Source organism: Manacus candei, unplaced genomic scaffold, assembly GCF_025592945.1.
Source record: "Manacus candei isolate 608988 ecotype Guabito, Panama unplaced genomic scaffold, ASM2559294v1 h1tg000023l, whole genome shotgun sequence".
NCBI lineage: Eukaryota > Metazoa > Chordata > Aves > Passeriformes > Pipridae > Manacus > Manacus candei.
Window position 1 is genome coordinate 10,730,140 of NW_026138071.1, and position 21,931 is coordinate 10,752,070.

Genomic DNA, 21,931 nt, shown 5'->3' on the forward strand with positions numbered 1-21,931 from the left:
TCTGTTTATACAGCAATATCTACTGCAATGGTACCTGGATTCATTATTCAGCTACAATTAGTTAATGCTAGAGTTGCATTCAGACAATCAATACAAACTACCGCTACTTTACTTATTTGGCCCCTGTTTTCACACAAAGTCTTAGTGACGCCTAATAATAATAACAATAACAACAATAAAAATAATAAAGTCATTATTACTAATTAATACAAGTAATAGCATATAACTGTAATTGCTATAAATAAGTGAAAAGTGAAGGGGTTTATCAGATGGTACAACCTGTTTCCAATGAAGAAGAGTGAATTGCAATATTTAATATCATAGCACCCCTCAGTGTTCAAAGTGGATATGACTTCGTAACCAACAGCTCCATTGCCACTTGAAGAAATACAGTGTTGGTACTATTTATAACCTCATTAATCCTATATATATGGCAATGTGCAGTTTACTTTAGGTATACCACGAGAGAAGTAACACACGGATACAAATGTGTGCTGAATATAAGAACACTGGAAAAAAAAAAGTCTAGTACCTATCTTGATACAAATTACCCTAAGTGGAAGTGTTAAAACTCACTACAGGTTGTTACCAGCATCCAAAAGCTAGGAAATTATTTTGACCTGTTTAGTCCTTTAGTTTCTTATCTGCTGATCATCCTGAAGATCAGAACAGACTTATCCTCTGCCCACGCTTCTCACCAAAGAACATTATACCATATAATGCGCTAACTTTTTATTCATGAACATGATTAGCAAGGAGACGGTTGATAATTGGCTTCAGAAAGTCTAGATCTTGCACCGTATTTCCAGCTTGGCTTTTAGCCATGTTAAAGTCACAGTGCTCGTAGTAATGTCATGGCTTCCTCACAAGGACTGGATATAAGGGAAATTAAAATGATCCTATTTTCTTCTCCAGCAATCCTTTTTTCTGTCAGCCATGAAATATTGCTGTCTCAGGAGCTGCTTCACTGATGTCTTCACAGAGCACCACGATCAGCAACTTCCTCAAGAGACATAAAGAAATAAATTTTTATTGGATTTTTTTAACATGGATTTATATTAATCCTCCCTTCCTCTTAGTTAATAGTTCTATTTTTTTCTTTAAAAATTGTACTATCAGACTTCACTACTTACATTGTCCAATTAGGCGTTTCTTTCTGGCATTATATTGTCTACCTTCTCCTGGATTTCCTTTACCATAGCTCCTGTATTTTAAGATAAACCATTCAGACAGCACCCTATGGGAAAACTGTTATGGATGAACTCATTCTGCCATGACAGTGATCTAAGAATTCAGCATCAATGCAAGATGTTTCTTGATAGTATGAGTCAATATTATCATAGATAATATAAATGCCAAAATACATAGTATGTAAATAATAGTGGTAAACCCAAAAATACTGTGTATGAGATACTGCTGCACATTCCTTTGCAACTTCATTATAAAAACAAGAAGAGGCGGAGTGGATGGAAAAATGTATTTTGCAGAAGAGTTGTGACTTGGAACAGGTATTTGAAGATGACATCTTATTCTGTCTGTTCAAAGTAGAGACATTATCATCAGTAATCTTAAATAACTGTACGCCAGCCAGTTCTTTTAGACAAGCTGAGCATACAGTTCCTTAGTCACTTAGCATCACAAATATTTTCCAGATTTCAAGTTGTTTGTTCTATCAATTTCTTATGCCCTTCCAGTTTGCTGATTCTTTAAGTGGTGGGGGCAGCACAACAGTTTTCCACAAATAGCCTCAGCAAAACTGCATTTGTTTGTCAGAGTAACTCCAACTGCAGCTTTCTATTTACCTTCTTATAAAGCAAAAGGTAAAATGTGCTACACAGTAAAATGCAACAAAAAATATGTCAATGATTCATAGGGCTCCTCAGGCGACTCCTTTTTCTCTTGGACACAAGCTATTCAGATCTTTAGACACTAAAAAACACAAGCTTATTTTCAATGTTCAATACTTTCAATGTTACCAGTAAAGAAAATACATTTAAAGATATTTAACTCTTGCTTAAGCAATTCATTAGCACACTAACATCTGAACCATTCTGCTTAATTTTGAATATTAAGAGAAATACTAATACAGTATTTCTGTATTCTAACTCATTATTTTGGCCTGCATCAGATCTTGGATTTTTCATGTATCTTTCCAGTCACATTATATTAACAAATCCAAATGAAAAAACTTCTGCATTGCTGCATATGTCATTACATCTGTGAGGATGGAATATAAAAGACTGAAAAATTGTGGACAGATGAAAAACATTAATAGCATTTTGATTGCCACTTTAAAAGCACTTTAGATTAGAAAGAAAAAAAGTTTATTAACAATAAATAAGTTTTTAGTAGGAAATGAAGAAAATTATTCTATTCATAAAATGGATCCATGGAATTATTTGTCTGATTTTCCAACATGAAAACACACAGAGTAATACAGATGAAGTTGGATCTAGTTTACATATAGGAAATATATACCTTTATTCTGACTTAAACCCTAAATATGTGTTAATAAATTAATACTGAAAATGAATCTGGGCAGAGATTAGGTGCATTTACAAAATTATTAATTTAAATCAAGCCTTACCTCAGCTATTCACATTTTATTTTTCCCCCATGTCTTGAATAATTTTTTCTCCATCAGTGTTAATTGTACTTGCACAATTTCTACCTGTAATTGAAGGAGAAATTCAGTAGTTGTTGGAATCGAAGGCAAAAGGCAAAACTTCCCTAAAGAGGAAGATTTTCATGAGGGGATACGACAAAGAAATGAAATGCTTATTTCTGCTTTCTAAATTACAAATTTTGTTACTTGTCCACCTGCTGAGTTATTGATCACCCACTGTGTTGATTTGTAAAGTAAACCTATTAAGCCCTTGAAAAAAATCTTGAAATACTCAACGAGCCTTTGTCCCATAGTCTCCATAAGAGGGCACCCTTATCTAACAGCGGAACTTCATTTTTTTTAACAAAGGTCTTTCTAAAAGCTTTAGGAGGAAAGAAAGCCCTCTGGAGAGCATAGTGAGAGAAAAAGCTACTAAATCATGTTCGTGTCATTTTAGTGCTGACAAGGCAAATTTAATTTAAAGCATGTATTAACTCGGTACTGATGGTTTCCTTTGCAACTTTGTTACAGTTTCCTCCTACTATAAAAGTTAAAACAAGGTTGTTGGAGAATAATTCAAATTTAGTAGTAGAATGGCTAAGGCTTAGTAAGAGAGTAGGCCTAGAAAGCAATGCTTCAAAGTAGTAAGCTAGCAACCTTGTTTGTGAGTATGGAATGTGCTGAAGAGATGGCAACAATAATCAAAGGATTTAGTCAAGCATGTATATAATGATTTGTTACCTGGGATGTGGTAAGGGTCTGTTAATCAGTTTCTAGGGGTAAGACAGCTTAAGTAGATTTATGATTAGAGTAGATGATTATTAATTGTTATCAGTATGAAGTATGAGCTTGTTTGTAACTGTTTTGTTGTAGAAACTGCTATGAGCTTGTTTGTAACTGAATGTAACTGTTTTGCTGTGGAAACTGCACGTAAACTTGTTTGTGTAAAAAAGCTGAACTGAGAATGGAGGTCTTTGGAATCCTGACTTGGGACGCTAGTCCTCAGGTTCCCGGGGCCCCAAATAAAGCACCGCATAAACCGGCACTCTGTTGGTTTGTGTTTTTGTTACGGGCAACAAGGTCATCAGAATAAGCTCTTTTAACGTTATCTAGCAAAATAGGTCATGCATACTATTTCATGCATATTTCTACAGCTTTTCTGTCAACCTACTGGAACTTAAACACAAATAAATACATGGTCGCCCACTATCTCCATAATATTTTTACTAGCAATAATGGTTAAAAGAAGACTGAGGAACACTGCCATACAGAAATGCATTTTGATTAAAATATAGTGCTACTGAATCTTTAATAATTGTGTTCATTATTTAAATATTAAACCAACATTAAATTGTGCTATATACAAAAAACCAGAAGTTATTATTTAAAGAATTTATTTCATAAAACTCCTTTGCTGGATCCACTTCAATTTCTCATTTTACTAGTTCTGAAGAAATCACACATTTTTAAAATGCAAAATATGCATGAAATATGGTAATGTGTGGAATGAAGAACTTAATGCAGCAGTAAGATGGCCATATCTAAGACAGGGGTTTAACAAGATGGAGAAGGTTCAAGAGTACATCTTTCACAAGTCACTGACTAGATGTTTATGTGGAGTACTGTAAGAGCATACTGTAAGAGGAATCACACCATAATCCAAAGAGGGGCCACTAAATTTTACCTTGTGCAGCTGTCAGAATAAAATACCAGTGATCATCATATTTATGCAGAAGAAAAACAGACCTTCTAAATAGGCATTTCAGACTGTTGCACAACCAAAGTTTCTAAATGTACTTGCTAACTCTGTCTTTTGCATTGTTTAGCTTTCTTTGTTAAATAGCTTTTACTACATGGAACCAGGGACTAATTTTCCCTGTCCCCAAATTTAATGTCTTTAAGATAAGACATCATTTGCTGTTATCATCTCCCAAGTACAGTAATGCAAATGGGCTTGTTGTCCACCAGGACCCCCAGGTCCTCCTCTGCAGAGCTGCTTTCCAGCAGGTTGGCCCCCAGCCTGTAGTGGTGTCTGGGGTTATTCCTCTTCAGATTCAGGACCCTGCACTGTCTTTGTTGAACTTTAAAAGGTTCCACTCTTTTTTCTGATTTTGAAAATCTGTACTTACATAGATTTACATAGGTACTGTGTCCAATCCATTTCTCTCTCTTGCCTTAAAAATAAAGTCTGATCTGTAGCCATTGTCTTGTCTGTACACTCAGATTCTGATATTAGTTACAGATGTAGTTGCACAGAAGAGTACAATATTACTCCTGATTTATGTATTGTAGCTAACTTTTAAGAAGAGACTTCTGCCATTCCTACGAAATATCAAGGGGAACCTCTCTGAATCACTCCCTGATCCACTTCTGTTGAATAGCAGTAGTTCAAAGAAAAATATCGCTGATTTAAGAAGAACAAAATGAAAAAAATTGACAGTCATTTCCATGCTTGAAGTCACAGACATAATCAACAGGAGAGGAAACTTTAAATATACTATGTGAATAGAATGGAATATGTAATGAAATTTTTTTTCACATGAGAATGAAGTTGGATGACTTGACCATAAATTGTAAATTAATTTTTAATCATAATTTTCAGTGTCACAGATTATTTAAGATTGTTTTCAGAAGATGTAGGTTGTCTCTGCTTAATTTTGGGAATAAAATTACCAATTTCCAATGGAAAATCATTTTTATTCAAGCAAAAACCTTACTTAAGGATTACTAATTCCAAAGCTGTCAGAAAATCTGTCAAATGAAAGGAAATTCATGTCCCTGATGTGTTGAGCTGAGCAACAGTTTCTTTAGAGGGATGTTTTACCTTTTCTCACTTTCTTTTTTTTTTCTTTTTTTTTTTAAACAGAGTACTGTTAACTCCTTTTTTCTGTCTCAATCTTTACTTGGCCTTATTTCTTTTTCACATTCTGCTCTCATTACACCAAGATGCACACCAGTCATTTTAAATGGCCCAAATCTGATAGAAATGAAAATTAGAACCATTTAACTCACAATTGTATTTGGTAGAGTGCACTATAAATATGAAAAGAAATTATTTTTTACACAGTTTAGGGTTTTTTCACTTTTACTCAAGAAGAATATGCAAAACACTTAAGTCACCCATGATGCCAACAGAAAGCAATTGATAATCTACTTCATTTACTTTTACTTCCACAGAGCTTTTAGTAGTCTTGGAAAGCATTGGACTGATTTTTCTGGAGATGGAAAACTCCGATTTGCAGCAAAGCAAACTTTCTTTATCTCCAGGATAAAGGGGGAACCTCGGGGAGGCATATAGTTCAGTCTCAATACTCACTCATTCTAACCAGAGATCAAAGATATAAATGGTGCTGGTACTTTGTGTGCCCACTGGAAGCTGACCTCTGCTGCAGAAGTAGTGGCACTACATTTCTCAATGCAGCAGCAAGTTGCAGCGATTATCCCATCTATCTTTAATGTTACCTTGAGTGCTTCCACATGTGCATTACAGCTGACAGGAGTAAAATAGCAGGGCCATAAAAAGAATGTCAATAATCATAAAAAGCCAAATTTGACCTACTTACCCAGAGATGAGTATCATCCTATTTTCAAGCAGCAAAAGTGGATTACATGCTTCATCTATATAAGCATGACAGATAAAAATAACAAGAATTTGACAGGTGAGCTGAAAGGACTGCAATAAAATTTGAATTTGGAGGAAGGTGAGAGAATGAAGACAGGAAGGAGATAGCCTCTCTCTTGGCTTATAGCTGTCCTCCCTCCAGCACTGAACATTCAAAATTCTCACTTAGTTCCACTTGATTCAGGCAACAGGACAGGAAGCCATATGGCAGAGGATTGGCTAGATAGTGCCTGTGAGGCTTTGCTAATACCATCTACCAAATGTGAACTTCTCCTTCCATTACGTGCCTGTCAGGTGTACCATATTACATATTGACAAGAGTGATTATTCTTATTACACCACTAGGTAACCCACATTGATGGCACAACCATTCTGGTTCTAAGAAGGTTAAAGTATAACTGAGATATTTTTATTTGTTTGTTACACTAATTATTCCAGCCTACTCAATATTATCAAGCCAGAGTATTCACCTTCATATAGCAGATTTAAGCTTTCATCTGTACAGCATTCCTCCTTGTTTTTAGAAATTCTCAGCAAGTGGAAACCTTACTATTAATCTGGTCTCACACTTTGAGAGAGAAGCATGCAAGTAGATGGAAAGCAGACTCACAGGCCATGAGACAAAGAGGGTTCTCACATTAAAGGAAACAGGAGCAACCAAGCCTATTTCATAAATGGATTATGCTTCTAAAGTCTTGAGCTAGGAGAGCTGTGAGCTGCATTGAGTTTTCTGCTAGTAGCTGCAAGATGAAAGTCTTGGGGAAACTTAATGAGACACTGTTTCTTAGCAGTCACTCTCCAGTATGAATTTTCTTTTCAGCAAGGGCTTTCCAGTCTACCTTTTATTTCAGAGGATGAACCCAAATAGAAGAAAATAGAGCATTTGTGCTATAAGGACAGTTAGATCTTCAAAGGGGACTGCTGTGTTGCTGGAAAGCCTACCTTTTACCTGAGCATCCAGATTAATATCAAAGGATTATTATTGTGGAAATACAGTTAACTGAAACCACATCTTTTTTTTCTATTTTTTCTTTCTTTTCTTGTGCAGAAAGATGCATTCAAGCATTCTGAACAAAAGAGTACTTTGATCTGTTTTGTGGATTTCTGTCACACACAAATCAGAGACTTCCCCTACTGGTACAAGATGATAAATTCCTCTGATCAGTGAAATTGCATTATTTTCACAGAAAGAACTATACACATTCATAAGAACATAAAACTAAACAATATCATTTACTGATCATGCTTTCAATACAGTATGAGTATTTGATTGCATCATGAAAGAAAGAACAAGTTGCAGTACTTTGGCAGAAGGCAAACTCTGTGGACCAAGTTTGAGAGGATAAACCGGAAGACTGGAAGAAAAATGAAAGAATAATACACAAAACTCTTTTTTATGTAGAAAACAGGAGAGGTGAGGGGGGAAAAAAGCCATGTAATTGGGAGCCTTTTTGAGAACATACTTGAAGAGGACTTCAAAATAGATCCGGTCAGACTTTTCAAATTTAATTTTGGTGGGAAAATTTTCACTCTGAATCAAAGGGAAAACCCAGAAATTGTGAAGCTTCCCATGGGTAGGAACTTCAGTCTGTTTCATTTCATTTCATTTCATTTCATTTCATTTCATTTCATTTCATTCCATCTTTGGAACTCCTTCTCCTAATTTAATTCCTAGCACCCATGAAAATCTACTAGCAGTTTCTGATCCTGGGAAAAAACCCAAACCGCTCTTGAGCGTAGTATGGCTGTGATCCCTTATCTGCAGAACACTGCATCTACAGCTACAATCACATCTATTGTGAAGAAAGCAGTCTAGAAATGAAGAACAAAAGGCTAAGGATGCAAGAGTCTTCACTTTGAGATCAAGGCAGCAGGAATCCTCCAAGCACTAGAAATTCTGGTTCAGACTTCTATGCTGAAAAAGTTCTTGAGTAACTTTAAGTAGTAGTACATGCAGAATCTAGTGAGCAGAAAGAATGCTACTTTACCCTAAGATTTACCAAATTAGACCTGGACAAACAAAAAGCCCCCAATCTCCACAGAAAATAAAACAACAATTCAATCTCAGTGGCTCCAGTTAATATAATATAACCATCACTTTTGTTACAATGGCCTCAGAAGATAAGATTAACCAGTTTCTTACGAGCCATATTATTCAGCATCACATTTTGATTATGTGATTTAACCTCCCAGCAATTCAGACTGCATAACATCCACTGGCTGTTTAACGAAAATGGACTCTCTGATGATGGATACTTTTAAACTGAGTTAAATTGACTGTGTGGCTGTTAAAACACTGAAAGCACTCAAGCGACTGCTTAAGCTCTTTCTGCCAGAGGTACTGCATTGTGAATCAAACTCTAACTAGTAAAGAAGTATCTTTTACATGATTTTCATGAAACATACACACTGAGATACTGGGTGAGCACTGCTAAAAATATGGTTTGTTAAAAAATTACCTAAAATTTTACAGTTTAAATCTCTTTTAGGTAACATTTTGCCCAGGGTTTACAGGTCTGTGCTGTGAATTTTTCATAATGTTTATATTAGAAACTTAAGGAACATGAACTACTTGGAAAGAAAGAGAAATAAATTGAACAACAACAAAACCATTTATTTTATCCTGCTTATGACATGACCACCTGCTAAAACAGTAATGGGCAGGGTGCTTTCACAGTTTCATTGTGTTATTTGCAGAAAGCAGAACTATTTTGAAATAAAACCAGTCTTCAGTAAAAAGCATTCATGTTGATTGATAATTCTTATGGGAAAAAAAAAAATCAAAGTTAAAAACTCTGTTTAATTTGCTAATTAAAGGGCATAAAGAACATAATTAAGAAAAGTTTCATAAAAATTCCTCAGCATTTCTAATGCTTTGAACTTCACACTGGAAATTGTAGATGCCATTTCTGATCTTTCCTGATCCATTCTTTTGAAAACAGCCTGTGTATTAAGTTTAGCAATACTATTTAACAGCACGTATTCTTGAAAAAAACCTCAGAATAAATGTTGGTTTTATTACTTTCATATTCCTCACAAGAACATAAAGGTACAGAATTCATTCCCCTATGCTTTGATGTAAATGATGACCCTCCATTAATCTCTCAGTTTTACAAGTGTTTTTGCATATGGGTAAAATGCACAATGCTGTTTATCTGGGAAAATTATAGTTTAAATAATAATGAAACAGCATTTTATAAAAATATATTCTCTTGTTTTGTTTTACTGTCATGAAATGGCTGACTACATGGAAAATATATGCACAGTTTGCCAAATTGCTTTCCTATTTCAGAAAATGTAACTGTTATTCTTCATGATTATTGCAATAACAAATATCTTTACTTTTAATCTGAAGAGGTTATCTAGGGTTTAGCTAAAAGAAATCAACTTCTGGAGCAGATTTGTAAATGTTCAGTATTTGAATAACATCTTTTTTTGGATTAAATAGTTTGGAGTATAAATAAAAATCTCAAACATAGCACCTACATAAAAACTAGTCTTCTTGCCTGCAAAGTTGTGGTAGTTTGAAAAAGGTTTTCCCTCTGGAGTTGGAAAGTAGTATCATATCATATCCTCATTTCTTAGTTTTTGAAGACATGAATTCACTAAAACATGGTACAATTATAAGTAATAAATATAATAGATAATATTGACAATTTCAAGTAGGAAATTGATAAATTTAAAAATTTGTCAAATTATCAATTTGTCTAATTTGAAATTTTCAAATAGTTTCTTAATGTTGGCATGGTCAATGAGCTATACAAATTATTTTGTGTTCACCATCTACTTGGTCATGCATCATAACTTAAAATGGACAAAATGGCACTGAGGAAGAATGAAATGTTAAGATCTGAAAAAAAATGGAATAAATTAATAAAAATTACAGTATCAGTCTCATCATATTACAAGAAGAGAATAAATGAATATTGTGCCATGTCCTGGTTTTGCACGGGATAGAGTTATGTTTTTGTAATAGCTGGTTCACTGCTGTGTTTTGGGTTTACTGTGGGAATCATGCTGACAACACACTGATGTTTTGGATGTTGCTAAGTGGCGCTTACCCTAAGTCAAGGACTTTTCAGTTTCCCATGCTCTGCCAGTGAGGAGCTGCAGAAGGAACTGCAGGGAACATGGCCAGGACAGCTGACCCCAATTGGCCAAAGGGATATTCCATAACATAGGATGTCACACTCAGTACACAAACTGGGGGGAGTTGGCTGGGAGGGGCCGATCACTGCTTGGGGGTGGGCTGGGCATTGGTCAGTGGGTGGTGAGCAGCTGTTTCTTGTTTCTCTCAGGTTTTATTCCTCTCCCTCTCTCATTTTCATGACAATTATTATTATTAGCAGTATTGTTATTATTATCATTAATGTTATTATAATACTTTTACTCTATTAAACTGTTCTTATCCTAACCTATGAGTTTTGCTTCTTTTCTCAATTCTCTTCCCCACTGTGAGGGCAGGCAGGGTGGGAAGTGAGCAAGTGTCTGCAAGGTGCTTAGTTTCCAGATGGGTTTAAACCACAACATGCCATTTCTTTCTCACAATTTTTATCACAATAATGACGTTTAATAGTCTTTAATATACAGAATTTGTAGGATGCTAGTCAGTCCAAATTCTGTCTCAAGGCTTTTATAAAAAATGAGTTAAGAAAAAGTCCATCATAGGCTTTGGCTTGAATTAACATTTTGAGTTCTCATACAGTATTTTGGAATATGGTGGTACATAGTCACAGTAATAGTTGTGAAAATGACAGATATCACAGACAACACCAATTTGGTTCTTCTTTCATTCTCTAAAGATGATAAGAATGGCATTGTCTTGAGGAGCAGAGAAAAAATAACCTGTTTATATATGTCAAACCTTTCAGCCTTGCAGTCTGCTTTCCCATGAAAAGCCAAAGCAGACCAAGAAACTGCTTTGAAATGAGGTAAAATAGTACATTAGAAGCCTTTAAAGCTTTTCAGAAACACAGAAAATAGCTGCAATTTGATACATAAAACTAATGATGCACTTGACTCCCAGCTGCAGAGCAGACAGATGGCAGCATACGGCCATACATTTGTGTAATGAAGTAGAATTTCAACACTGACCTTCTGAAACAGGATCCCAGGGGGTCACAGAAATTCTACACAAGTTTGACAGGGTGTCTCACCGTGGCTTCACGGCCTATTTACAGGTTAAAAAAATTTAAAAAGAAACAAAAAAAAGCTGTTCACTGTCTTTACTGGTACTTTCGAATAACAAAAATATAGGTAAAGGGTTTGCAAGAATGAATGCTAAACCAATATAAACCAAAAATGCTGTTTATAATACCCCAGATAACTAAGCACAAAGATACATTTGTTGTTACTTTTTTTTAAAGTAGAATATCTCTCTGCATATGGTCTTACAAAAAACAGTTGCAAATATAGACTAGTATATGGTTTTAGTTTGAATGCATACATTTAAAGAGTTATTTTAAAGAGCTACATTAAAGGCTTATTTTAAAACTTTTGAGTGTTGATACTTATACACCTGCACTTTTCCAGTCACTTCAGCATATCACACATCTAAAACAGAAATTATATTCATGATGTGGACTTTCCAGACAAGAAGGACTTCTTAAGCACATCTAGGAACATCACACAAGACTGTAAATGTCTAGTAGAATTTTGGCAAGAACTTGCCACAGAAACCACTGATAGCTGCTATATGATCAGAAACAATACTCAACACACAAGAGACCTACCTTTCATTCTGACAGCAGAACCCACATTGTTTAAAAATTACTTGAATACACATGAGCTTCACAGGGTAAAACAGATGAATAGTAAAAAATTAAAATATCAGAATTTAGGTCACTGTTCCCATCTACCAAAGAAACATATCAGTTGAAGAGGTAGATCACCACTTAACTGGAAGATGACTAAGAAGTTCATGCTGGTATAACTAAACAGGAAGGATCTCTGCGGCAAGGATTTCTCAGCAGAAGCTATAATATAAAGAAAGGGTAAGGAAGGAGCTATACTTCTAAACAATTACAATAAGAAATGGAAATAGTTATCCTGTGTTGTCAAAAGACTATCATCTGACTGGAGAAGTATGGAGAGCATTGGTGGGTTCTCTTCTCTCTGTTATTGCCTAAGTCCAGTCACAAAAAATCCACGCAGGAGGCGAGAAGAGATAAAATTCAGTTGTTTATGCAAGTGTTGGTTTTTTGCACAAAAGGTTTCCTTCATGTGCCCAGATTACTTTGGTTCAAAATGAATGAGTTTCACAGACCCAATAGCGTTCTTTCTATCTATAGGAAAGCATCCTGTAAACTGCAGACCAGCGTAATATTTGCTGAACATATATGCAGAAGTTGGTCTTCTAAGAAAATTAATTAATTAATTAATTAATTATCAAGGAGTTTTCATATTGTAGTCCCCTATTTTGTCACCATCTAACCCAATGCTGTCTCTTCTCTGACTTAGTGTGGGAATAGCTGGAAAAACGAATTCCATCTCCAAGAGAGTCCTTGTCTTCAGTAAGAGGCGTAGGATGGGGAATCTGCTCAACTTTGCACACCTTGAAAGACCAGAAAGTAGATCAGATACTTTCTCTTCATAATAGTCAACAACAAACATTTAAAAGAGGAGAGGAGAGGAGAGGAGAGGAGAGGAGAGGAGAGGAGAGGAGAGGAGAGGAGAGGAGAGGAGAGGAGAGGAGAGGAGAGGAGAGGAGAGGAGAGGAGAGGAGAGGAGAGGAGAGGAGAGGAGAGGAGAGGAGAGGAGAGGAGAGGAGAGGAGAGGAGAGGAGAGGAGAGGAGAGGAGAGGAGAGGAGAGGAGAGGAGAGGAGAGGAGAGGAGAGGAGAGGAGAGGAGAGGAGAGGAGAGGAGAGGAGAGGAGAGGAGAGGAGAGGAGAGGAGAGGAGAGGAGAGGAGAGGAGAGGAGAGGAGAGGAGAGGAGAGGAGAGGAGAGGAGAGGAGAGGAGAGGAGAGGAGAGGAGAGGAGAGGAGAGGAGAGGAGAGGAGAGGAGAGGAGAGGAGAGGAGAGGAGAGGAGAGGAGAGGAGAGGAGAGGAGAGGAGAGGAGAGGAGAGGAGAGGAGAGGAGAGGAGAGGAGAGGAGAGGAGAGGAGAGGAGAGGAGAGGAGAGGAGAGGAGAGGAGAGGAGAGGAGAGGAGAGGAGAGGAGAGGAGAGGAGAGGAGAGGAGAGGAGAGGAGAGGAGAGGAGAGGAGAGGAGAGGAGAGGAGAGGAGAGGAGAGGAGAGGAGAGGAGAGGAGAGGAGAGGAGAGGAGAGGAGAGGAGAGGAGAGGAGAGGAGAGGAGAGGAGAGGAGAGGAGAGGAGAGGAGAGGAGAGGAGAGGTTCGGAGAGGTTCGGAGAGGAGAGGAGAGGAGAGGAGAGGAGAGGAGAGGAGAGGAGAGGAGAGGAGAGGAGAGGAGAGGAGAGGAGAGGAGAGGAGAGGAGAGGAGAGGAGAGGAGAGGAGAGGAGAGGAGAGGAGAGGAGAGGAGAGGAGAGGTTCGGAGAGGAGAGGTTCGGAGAGGAGAGGTTCGGAGAGGTTCGGAGAGGTTCGGAGAGGAGAGGAGAGGAGAGGAGAGGAGAGGAGAGGAGAGGAGACTATGTGACCAGTTGCTACAGCTGTGTAACAATTAAGAGGAAGAAAACTGGATTTCAAATCCACAGACTACAGTGGTTTACAGCTACTGGGCTGTTAAGAAAACTGTCTTTGGGAATAGACTCATTCCACGTTTTTTGAATATGGGGATTAAATTACTTTTATTGCTTTGAGAATCTTCATCTTAGACATTGGGCAACTGTTTCATGCTTTCATACGGTTTGAAAGGAGTCCTGAGCTAATTAATTGTCATGATGTTATTCAAACTATCTAAAGGCTTTGCCAAGCTGTTTGCCAGAATGCAGGTCAAACACAGGTAACAATGTCAGCAGCTGGATTCCTGTACCTTGTTAGCTGATGGGTTATATCTTTTAGCTGTTTTGGGTTTTTTTTAGCATTTACATTATAGGAATCAAAAAATATTTCATCGAGTAGTCTGCTTCTGAGTTCTGCTATTCAAGTTGCCCTTCCTAGGTCAATATTTTCAAAGGTATTGCTATTGCCTTCTGCTTCTCTCAGACATATAGCACAGCTAGTTTGCTTTTCAAAGCTTTTCCAGCTGAGCATCAGGCTCTGAAATCTCTTCAAAAATGACAGTGTTGTGTTTCTCAGACTCTCTCTCTGCTACTGACATGCTTGGAAGAAATCAATCTTTGTAGCTACTCTGGTTTTCAGGTTGGACATGGGTGGCCAGTTCTATCCAAACACACCTCTGAAATCTCTATGACTCCTCTTTCCTCAACTCTGAACTGCCAGACAGGCAATTCAGATGCACAGTGAAATGGGTGTCTAGATGGCAGTAAGAATGTAGCTGAGTTTCCTCCAGAGTTACCTTAAATCCATAGCCATTTCCCTCATAGAAGCATATTCTCAAAATCCAAATACAGATTTTATCTTTGTGTTACACTATGCGTCATCTATGCCGATTTCTACATTAGAAGCCATTGTATTCTTGTGAATTCTTGCCTTTTACTAATGGTATGACTTTGGGAAGATAAAGCAGGTGAGGTAGGGAGGTAGGGAAGCTGCCTGTATCTCCAGAATTGCAGAGGAGATGGCATGGACATACACAGAGCTGAAATAATGTGACAGAACAGAAAGACGTCCAAAGCTATTAGAGCATTAGTTGGATTAGTCATCAAAATTATTCATAGTCTGTCCTATTTTTATCAGAGTAGCTGTGTAAATGAAGGACAGAAAGATGGTCAGATTTTCTACAAAGTCTATACATTCACTTCCCAAATACCTTTTCTTCAGGCCAGTTGCACCAACATAGTGTGAGGGGGAGGAGGGAATTTGTTTTCCTTTGCAGTAAGTGGAATGTGGAATTGGTCAAGGTGACACTAGATAGAGATGGAATTCTTTAGCATACATCTGATAAAGTGCATAGTATAAGAAAACAATTTCAATGTTGTTTCTCAGCTGGCTGCTACATGATTTCTGCCAATCAGATTAATAAATGCACTGGGTTACATTTGTAGTCCTTACTTATATAGTTAGATTTAGAATTCCCCTCATAATCCTTCTTTAAATGAATCCCTGTTTATATCCTCATTTTAATTGCATATCTCAGAGATGCCTATTTTATGTTTAAGAGAGTAATCAAAAAATGAGCCATCGAGGAAGCAGCAGCACAGAAAAAATATTTCACAAGAGACTATTTTGAAACATATTAGTGAAAAACTACGAAAGCAAATTTTTTCATGGTGTAGCTATGCTGTAATTCCTGCATGAATATTGAAGCAACCTCTATATGCTCTGTTACGTGAACAACCCTAATTCTCTTAGGAGGGCAATGCCATGGTTCAGAATGATAACAGTGAAATATCTTTGCTTAACTTCTATGGCCAACCATAAAAATGTTTAAATAATAAAGTATATTTTAAAGTAATTGTGCTGATCTGTCAGAGAAGGGTAACATTACCTAAGAACTGCATCAAATCCCTGAAGCTGGGTCTGCACCTAAGTCACCAGACTTTGAAATCTCACAGGTCTTTTTCTTGACTTTGATGGATGAGCAGGGCTACAGTGGCAGCCATGCAGTGGCAGGATATTTGGTGCAGGTGAACTCACTCTTTGTCATGCTGCTCAGCAGCATGAGCAGCATGACAAAGAGGGAGTTCACCTGCACCAAATCTAAAATGGTGCTTTCTGCCTGATTTTTTTCCCTGTGGCTATCAATATGATACCATGCATTTTTTTAAAGGAGCAACATTTCTGGAAGAAAGCAGTGTACATATTCACACATATCAAAAAGAACTTTTGTCCCACAGGTTATTTTGGGTACTTGAATACACCTTATTTACTTATTACTATTACATGGTGGCATTTCATTTTCTGCCTGGCCATAGTGAAACACTGCTGCCACCTCTGGAAATTCACTTCACTGTAGGCATCTTCCTCTATGGGTTCATGGCCAAAGCATTTTGTACGAGTCCTGCATCTACACTTATGAATGAAGGCACAATGGTAGAATATCTATGCCACCATTTTTTTTTTTTTTTGGTAACAAAAATGCTCATTGGTAAACTAAGGACAAAGAGATAAATTCAAAATTAAAACAAAGGATGGAATTATTTCAATAGTTACAGTACTTATTACTGCCCTAAGGAAGTGGGGTAGAATGAAGATTTCTTGCCTTCCACTGGTATTGGGAATTTTATATAATACTCTTCTAAAATCATAGAATCACTCAGCAAGTTTCACTCTTCTGTCTGTGTCAGCTTTTTCAGATCTTTGGCCTGAAAGCTATTTTTACAAATGTGTTTAAGTGAAGAGGCTGAGTGACAAAGGCTGCAGATGAATAGACAGAATAAGAGACAAATGTATTTTTCCTGACTGAGTAATCATCTGTACTATTTATTTGTATTTTACTTTATAGCCCCTTAAAGAGTTTCCAATAGCTAGACTGGATTAATTTTCTTTCTGTCTGCCTTCTTGGAATAAGCTGACATTCCGCCTTGTGTTTTTGGCAACAGTTCAAAAGTGATCTAACATTTTCAAGATATATGTAAATATTTTGCATATTTCCTGAATTTTTTTTAGTGAATGAGATTATTTTATTTGAATGTTATAGAAAAATTTACCATGTTGTAAATAATTACAACTAGGTGGAGAAGAACTTCCTTTTAAATTCCCAGTATACTTACCCTCTCTCAGTTTAATAGGAGAAATATTTTTTCTAGAATATATCTTCTTAGCCTGCAAAGCATAACCATATTTGAGATTTTGTCTTATTTTATGTTTGGAGATAAACAATACTATGTAAGCCATCCTTATGTTTCAAAGTTCAGTCTATCATCCTGGATAATTATATCATTCTGATCATCATACTATCTAAGAATCTGTTTAATAGTAAAAGCAATTATAGACTATTCATTTGAAAAATAGTATATTAAAAAATCAGTTAGAAAAACTAGTGAGATACAAACTCTCTTAATTTTCCATACACTTATTTTTTTAATTATTATTCTCATAGATTTATAGTTTGGCAATTCCAGAAATACTTTAATTACTGTTGGTATCCAATAAAGCATTTTTAAGTACTTTCTTGAAACTGAAAATCATCTTGTTTGTGCCTCAAAAGTTTGTAATGGAAGATAAAGAATGAACTCAGTGATTCAGAAGTTATTTAATATTCACTTCTGATATTTTGGCTACCATCAGGAAATGCTTCCGAAGTACTAAGGGCATTTCATATTTCTTTTGCAAAAAAACACTTTCACACACTTTTAAAGATTCCACATATTTGTGAACAGTGGTAATTTAAAATAACCTTTCAGTTTAAATAATCCATATTAATTTCATATCTAGTGTTGCATGTGTCTTAACCTTGAAGTAATGGTAGTTGATAGAAGAGGTCTAGGACATCTGAAGAAATGAAGGGAATGTTTTTAGGCTCAGGCTTCAGCTGTGCTTCATAACTGTATTTCTCTAAAAAAAAGGCAAAAAACGAGTACTTCTTGCTGCAATCAGCATATATTTTCCATCATGAATAAGAAGCCCCATTTTAATTTAATTTTTGTGTGAGTACTATCACCATACCCTCCCACGGGTACAAGAAAACAATAACTTTTCATATCACAATTTAAAGTATGGGTTTGTACTAGTGAAACCCTAAGTAGGTATGATTAATGACCTGCCTACTGCATTTTTGTAAGGGTTGGAAATTCAATGTATCAGTTAAAATATTGGTCCCATTGAACTCAATAACAAAATTCCCATTGACTTAAGGTTCAGCATTTCATCCACTACCCTTTTTGTCCCACTGTTCTTGATTATCCATTCAGGAGATTATATGATAGATGAAAAATATTTATTTTTATCTATTCATATTCTTTTAGATAAGCTGCAAGCAGATGCTGTTTCTTAAACATACATGTGTTCTTGCTATGCACAAAGAAATCTGTATTTCAAGTATCTGTCAAAATGATGTGAAAGCAACACAGTGAGTTGATGCTTCTCTTGCAACATTTAGATATGTACACAAATAAATGTATATACAAGTTTCAGTGATTATGTATTCATAAATATAAATATGCATTTTGAATCTTTGATTGTGCAATGATGAGAAGATTAGAAATTTAATTTTTTTCTAAGCCTGAAAATTCTTTAAACATTCTCCTAGAAATCACAGATCAAAAATAGTTTTCAGTTTGAAATAAATAATGGCTAAATCACTCATGTATCTATTAAATATGGAAGTATAATAGTAAGTAAAAATAAATCTAATACTAAGTAAATGGTAAGAGATATAAAGGGGGTGGAAAAGGCTTTTCCACATGTCCTTTCTTTTGGTCCATTGTGGGGTGTCAGTGTGGCAGAGCCAGAAGCAGGGCTGCGCCAACAAAGCTGCTTTCTCTGGCAGCAGTATTCCCCTCTTGCATGTCAGCTCACTCTCTATCACAACATGGGCACCAAATACACAAATTAGGAAAATAAATGTCAATCTCAACTTGATTCAATATTTCTACCTGATTATATCTATATATGTTCACTAAAGCCCCTTTTCTTCAGGTGTTTCTGTGCTGTTGGATCCTTACATTTGCCTCCATTAACTGCACTGGGTCTCAGAGTGTTACACTTAGTGTGTTAGTGTGTCATACTAACTAAAATGCCTAATTACATGCAAAAAACCCCCAACAAAACCCAACCTCTAAGACACCAAGAGACAGGATTTATGCTTAAGATGAGGTCTGTGACTTCATGTACCTATATATAAAACCAGCATTTACATGGAAACTTACAATGAAGAAGTTTTGTGAAACTGGATATCTCAATATCTTGAGTGAATACAGAATTATAATAAGATAATATTAATACAACTATATAAGGTACTACATATTCCAAACTATACAGCTGTATTATGTTATGTTTTAACCATGTAAGGAAAAATTCAACACAAGCAATTAGATAAAACTTTGATGCCATAGAGAAGACACTGACTGATCCTATACTGTGCTATACTGTAAATCAAGCGCTCAATAGCATCAGAGCAACAATAAATTCCTGCTGTTTGACTACACTGGCCCTCAGCAGCAGCATTACCTAATCTGTTCCTGTCTCTAGTACATCAGTAATGGTTGGTTCAGTGCTGCCATCAGAAAAAAGGTACCAGAGCTGCAAAAGAGATTTTTACCTTAACAGCCTGATTCCATCAGGATTTGAATGCCTGTTCTTCCCAGTGAAATGCTGGATTTGTCAGGAGAGAATCATGTCAAATGATGAGCAGAAATTTCTGTATGTACCCATGCAATTGACCTAGAATAGCAAAACACACAAACAATAATTTGTAACTGTAACTATCACATAGAGTAGATTAGCAGCTGAAATTGTAAAAAGGCCGAATAGAACCCTGACAGCAGTCTTAGGCAAGATATCCAATGAAGTTTGCAGAATCCCATTTTATGCTTTTACTTGCAAGAAGCATGAACACAGAGATAAAAAGCTGGCATGTTTCATCTTTCCTCCAACATGACCAGGTCTAATGGAATTCTGGATATCAATAAAACAAAAGAGTGATTGAATTTTGACGATATCCTTGTGAGAGTGAATAACAAAACAGAAAACCTTCATCTTTGGCCATGCTTCAAGAAAAATTCCCCCTGTGTTTTATGTTAAATGAATATTTGATGTAATTCCATTTAAAAATCTGAGATACACACTATTATTTGGTAATAATAATTTTATTTCAATCTGATTAGATGTGCTTCATCTTATTGTTATATTCATTAACTACATTCACTGCAATGGCAGCGTAATGCTAATCTGTTTGTTTGGATTAATTTCCAACAGTCAAACAACTTGGGAAGAAGTGCTCTTTTTGCATATTACAGGTATGTAATTTGAGGAAAACTAGTTCTGAATTAAAAGTGTGAACTTGAGATTACTGCTGTAAACATATGTACAAATAGGTACAAAACATAGGTACAAAAAAAAAGAAGTTCCAACGAACTGCCAGGCTGAAGGTACTTACCACTACTTACCATGATTTAAAAATTGATTTTCTGGCCTTACATATCTTTAAAAAGCAGTTGGGCTTTTTAAACACTATAATTTTTCATAAACTGGTAAGACTGAGATTTAGAGCCTCCCAGCAAGCATTTCTAATATAATCCAGTTCTCAAATGAACATATTCACAATATGACCCCCCTCCATTTTGTTTTTCTGCTGTACATTGTTTGTGAAAATTCTCAAGGCTCTCAGGAGCATTCTTAGCCTCTATTTCACCCTTCAGCACTTCTTTTGCAAATGAAGCTAATAGGAGTTCTCTTTGTAAGTACATGGGGAATATGTGCCCACATCACATATTATGCCAATGATTTTTTTAAGTTAAAGTATGATTAAAACAGATCATAGGATAACCTTATCTCATCCATTTGAGGTCTTCTGCTTAAATTTGTCTTTATTCAAAATAGAGACTGACATAAAAAATGAAATTAAATATTATGGGTGGTCCCAAGCCCATCTACAAAACCAGACGTGAATCCAGGGCTACTCAAGATTCAGTACTGCATGTATAGGTTTGAAATACCACATGACTGGGTCAAGGAGCACCTTAAAGAGAACTGTGTGCACCTCACTATCTTAAGATCTCAAATGCTCAACTCAAAAATTTGTTTGGAAAACACTACTTGCTATGATCCTACCAGAGACAGTCCTCTGAAGGACTCTAAACAAGAGCCACCACCTAAATGCCGATTACCTTGAACATAGATATTTCTGTGTTGAACTGAGAAAAGAAAAGCATAGATAATATAAAAAAAAAAGATAAAATCAAAGGATGTTTGGATAAAAAGATATAATGTTTACAAAAAAACCTGAACATCAAAATCATTCTTGTGAATTTTTGCTCAAACAGGAATTAATCCTGAGCTTGCAAAAAAGACTTTAAATTTTATGATAACTCCTTTAAGAGCAAAACACTGATAAGAAAGTTTTAAAAAAGAAACCTAAATACAAAACAGTAGCAAGTTGTCTATTGATAATTTATATTTTAAATACAATAAAATGGACTTTACCAGACTGTAATCTGATCCTTATAGAGAAGGGAACCATAGGTTCTTATTACGTTTATTACAAAGAAGCAGCTATGTAAACTTTTCACAGGTATGTGCATTTACTCAACCACCAACTGCCACAAGGTGTCCTCTCTCAGTAATTGTGCTCTAATAGACCAAGGGCTTAGTGATCCCTTTTCAAATGGATTTTTGCCATTAAATTACAACCTCAATCTCTAAATTTAAGTGCCTCTTCTCCTCTATTATACTCATTTAATTCTGCTATGCAGGTGTTTGAATATGATTTGGAAAAATACTTAGATGTCTGAACATCTGGAAATAAAGATTTTCATTGCCATGTTACCATTGTATGGAAGCGTGCAAATTTTTTTTCCAGAATAAAAAATGTACAACTACAGCTATGTATATTCTGTGGTGATTACAATTTTAAACAAAGGCATCAAACACCTTTTTAATAAAGGAGTCACCGAACTTCGGATCTGACATAATAATTTTTTTTCAGAAGCCATTACTACCTCAAAGATACTTTGCCCCATTAGGCAGGTTTGTTACTCAGCCAGAAAAGCCAGGAGTCTTTCATCTCTCTGTTTCTTTTTGTTG

At 36.1% G+C, this 21,931-nt stretch overlaps 2 long non-coding RNA genes across 2 annotated transcripts in view; both read right to left on the reverse strand.

The window, feature by feature from the left end:
* Positions 1-537: 537 nt before the first annotated feature.
* On the reverse strand, positions 538-17,013 carry LOC127471087 (uncharacterized). The gene is made up of 4 exons (XR_007904555.1): positions 16,960-17,013; positions 11,322-11,397; positions 2,588-2,671; positions 538-999 (listed from the first exon to the last, which is right to left on the reverse strand). It is a non-coding gene; the product is annotated as an uncharacterized LOC127471087 (long non-coding RNA).
* A 2,453-nt stretch (positions 17,014-19,466) lies between these two features.
* Positions 19,467-21,931, reverse strand: part of LOC127471083 (uncharacterized) — a 28,224-nt gene continuing 25,759 nt past the window's right edge. The window contains exon 3 of the long non-coding RNA XR_007904551.1: positions 19,467-19,570. This is a non-coding gene — a long non-coding RNA (uncharacterized LOC127471083). The remainder of the gene's footprint in view (positions 19,571-21,931) is intronic.